Source organism: Benincasa hispida, chromosome 5, assembly GCF_027475165.1.
Source record: "Benincasa hispida cultivar pf3 chromosome 5, pf3_genome.v1.1, whole genome shotgun sequence".
NCBI classification, from domain to species: Eukaryota; Viridiplantae; Streptophyta; class Magnoliopsida; order Cucurbitales; family Cucurbitaceae; genus Benincasa; species Benincasa hispida.
Window position 1 is genome coordinate 35,926,087 of NC_143482.1, and position 4,543 is coordinate 35,930,629.

Sequence of the window (4,543 nt, forward strand, 5' to 3'; positions counted from 1 at the left end):
CTATGTACATTTCAAATATAAGAAATCATAAAGGAAAACTTTGCTTGCCACTGTCGTTTGATACCTATCGTCTACTTGATTGAGCTATCATTTACCTTGTCTAAGTGCTATCGTCCGCAACGTGAATCAAGTCATATCCTTCAACCTCTTTTTTCTAACTGTTGCACCACTCAGCTCTGCCGCCATTACCTAGTTGTCGAAGTCTCGTTGTCGCTTCAGTCGCTGGAGTTTGCGGCTTGTTCCATTTGAATTGGGTTGAAGATTCAAGGTATTTTGAGGCATTTTCTGGCGGTGTTGCAATCCATTGTCAATGAATATTCATTTTGGTAATTTATGAGGCTTGGTCTCCTTTGGGTTTTTTTTCAATGTGATGCCAAAAATTCGGGTTAATTCTCTATTGTTGATTGATGGTTAGGGGATGTTTTTTAGTGAAACCTTTGATTAATTCTTTGTTTGACCTCTGTTTAGGGTAAGTGATTTAAGGTCTACTGAGGTGAAGTGTGTTGTGACTATTATGCTTTCTAGGTAAAAGACTAATTATAGGTCATGTTTTAGGTTTTGGATCAGAGAATTCATAAGCAAAGAGATAGAAACATTTGAATTTATTTAAAGAGACAAAAACGTTTGAATTTATTCAAGGTATGTAATCTTACTTCTGAAATCGCCATTAAGCTAGACGATATAAACAAGATGAGAGTATCTGATTTTGTTTGTGTAACATTGATAAGCATGATTGTTATATGAATAAAGAAATTTTATGACTTGATGACTGATATGTTTATGTGTGGGACCCTGAGACATGTACAATAATGTATGTTGAGAATATAAATGATGCCATGATAAATGTCGAGATTGTTCGTTTGCCCTCCTAACACCATTATGTTACAGTTTCATGGACCAACGGGTTCACAACTATATTATAGCTTTGTAAGCCACTAGTTCACCATTATATTATAGCTCTACGGACTGATGGGTTCACCATTACATTACAGTTTCGGGGAGTGGCAAATTCATAACTATATTACAGCTTCGTTGATCGATGGATGCACAACCATATTATAGTTCTATGGATCGATGAGTTCACTATTATATTACAGCTCTATGGACCTATGGGTTCACAACCATGTTACAACTTTGTGTTAGGACGAGTTAAACCGTTCACTAGAGGACCATCTAAGTGTGATTAAAAAATTTTGTGTGTGTCCCATCTACATGTTTGGATTTATTGGACATAAATGGATAGTCTGATCATGCATTACTTACTGAGTATTTTTTTTACTCGTCTTTTATTATGATACATTTTTCAGGTAAAGGCAAGGAACATACCAGGCGCTTGGAGAGGAGATCTGTTGAAGGTGCCATATGGGAAAAGTGTTAATGGTTCCGCTCAGTGTCATGTTTTAATGAAACTTCAAATGTTTGAATGAAAACATTTGAGCTTTGAATTTCAAGTTTAATTGTTTTACGATTTATTTATATATTTATTTTCGGTGATTTAGAGATCCCGAATAAAATAATGTTCTATTATTTAAATCTATTATTTTACAATAAAAAGGTTGATAGTTTGTGTTTCAAAATTACATGCATGTTAGTAATGACACAGTTAGAGATCTTGAGAAGTCGGGTCGTTACTAAATTTATCAGACATATAGTGAAGAAGAAGTCAATCTATTTTGGATAGATTTAACAGTGTGAACATAAAGGGTAAATACACTCATAATATAATGTCTTATAAGTCTAAAAGACAACATCTTATAACCATAAAAACATGCTGACAATAATAGAAACAACATATATTAATATCTCATACACTTACTAGAAATTATCATTATTAAAGATGAAAATAAAAGACGATAAATGTCGTATATAAATATATGTTTAACTCCACTATAGTATATCAAATATGCTCATTGTGGTTGTGTCGGATGAGATAAAGAAAGAGAAAGACTAATTCCTTGGAAGGGTAGGCAAAATTCGTTTTGGGACGGATTACAATTTAAAAAATTTAGGAAGTTTTAGTTTAGTCATATATGGTAATTCTGGTAATTTAGGAACCACAGGTTTAAACACATTCAGTAATTCACGTAATTTTAGGAGCTCATGTTTTGGGAGATTTGAAAGTTTAGACATATTGGAAAAACCAAATTTAGGAATTCTTAAAACTTGAGGAAATTTGGAGAAATCAAGGTTAGGTATTTTTAGAAATTCATACAACTTTTGGAGTTAAGGAACATTAGGCTTTTCCAATGGTGGAAGGTGAGACAATGTAGGCAGACTCAACCTTCGATAGTGAAGGAAGCTCAAGCTTTGACAAATTGAGTATTTCTAACTTTGTTAGTACTCCAAATACTTAGGTTTAACAGGTAAAATTCCAAATTCCAAAATACTCTGATATTATCGATATACTTTAGGTTTGTCAATTAAGCATATTAATGATATAATCTATATCAAGTATATTAGCGAAGTGATATACCTAAGGTTGAGTAAATATAGATTATAAACTATTGATATAAACTCAAGTAATATATATTGAGGTTGACACATGTAGCAAGATTAATTTCACACTTTGAAAGACACATTTTTAGCCCTAAAAGCTCACTTTACTCTTCTTTACTCACTTTATTCTTTACAGACATGTAGAGGAAGAAGAAATGTTGAAGATGGCGATCGGGAGAAAGCTTCTTTGAGATGAAGAAAGTTGTAGAGATTAATTTTCGAAAAGAGGGAGAAGGAAGAAGAATGAGACCACGATTTTATTTCTTTAGACTTCATCGGAGCTATTTAAGATTTTTTACTCTTTCTTTTTTCCCTTTTTCAGAAATATTAAAAAACCCAATTTTGACCTCTCTGACAGAAGATGGAGTTTCTTAGGAGTGTTGAGTTCTTTATTAACTCAAGTAAGAAGGATAGAAGAAATACGAGAATTTCTTCGTAATTTGAAAGGAGGACGAGTCACGTCGAACAACTGATGTTAAAAATTTATCCTTCCTAGAGGGAGTCAGTAAAAAAATTACTGCTTTTCTTTACTGCTTTTTAGCTTAGCTTTTTGTTTTGTTTTTTTTTTTTTGGTTGTAGGAACCAACCCTAAAGAAGAAGAATATCAAGTTTTTGTAGTGAGTTTTATCACCACACCTCAAAGACAGAGTACGAGAACAATTTTCTATTCTTTCGTTCTTGTTATCATTCTATATAAGCTTTCATTGATCATTGAATTGATATCTCAGTTGAATGGATTGTTTGTATATATACAAAATTTGAGATATAATTATCGTTGGTGGCCAAAGAGCAATTGGCTCATGTGTGTGTTTTTACGACTTCATGACTACATAGCTTGTATGATAGAATTTAGGATAAAAGATCAAAATGATCCGTTGTAGATATCTCTCATATTCATGGTTTTTTGAAGTAGTAGACTAAGTGCTTAGTAATAATTGATTTTAATTAGATAAGCTCGATATTAGAATTGTAATTCGACGAGACCACCTTAAATCGGGAACCCCTTAGTAAAATTTGATTTTTTTTTCCGTAGTTTTCTTTCATTTACTTTTCTAAATTATTCTTACAATCAAAATCCTTTCTATTTTATCACATTGGTTCCCCTTGCAATTTGACGTAGTATCACTTGTTCCACGAGCTAGAATAATCAACCTAGTTTTATTTTGGCTATTATAACAACATAACCAATTGATATAGATATTTTTATCTCGTTTAAAATCATATTTTAAAATATTATTAATCCTTGCATAAAGGAAATAATTTCTTCACAAAAAAATTAATGAATAAATAATTGTGCTAAGTGCAAGTGCAGATACTTTGTGATAACTAGTCTATTATATATATGCCTTTAAATGGCTCGAGTTTGATCGTTAAGTTAAATTTATCAGACATACTAATTAAGAAAGTCAATCTGTTTTGGATAAATGATTTAGCAGTCTGAACATTAAGGGTAGAAGAAATATTCTATCAAAAATAATGTTTTATAAGTCTAGAAGTTAAGATTTATTGACATCCAATGATCATAGAAACACGCTGACAAGAATAAAGAATAATCAAGGAAATTTAGTAGAAAATGTATTAACTTGAGAAGAAAATCATGTAAAAAGATGAATTTTGTATTCCACACTTACAAAATTTGTTAATCCTGAAATATTATAACTCTAACATCTTTAAATGTAGGATTTAATGCAAAAAAAAATTGAGAAAGAAATATGGTGCTACAGTCATTGGACGCATAACAAGATCAGCCAACCTAATCTTGCACGCTAAGAAGAATCACGCGTTAAAAAGAATCATGAAGAAAGGAAAACGACAGATGCATTGTCTGTGGCCTGTCCAATCAAGGTGCAAATTGGGAATTGATTTGAGACAGACGCGATAGAACCAATAAATCTATGACGAACGTAGCAAGGTATGGAATTAAATGCAAAGGTGTCGGATAATCATTAGAAAGAAGCTGAGAAACTTCCTTTTGACGCCTACAAATAGCCCAAATTTCACACGTTAAAAATGTTAGAACAAGAGATTAGTCCAAGCTCTGCCAAAC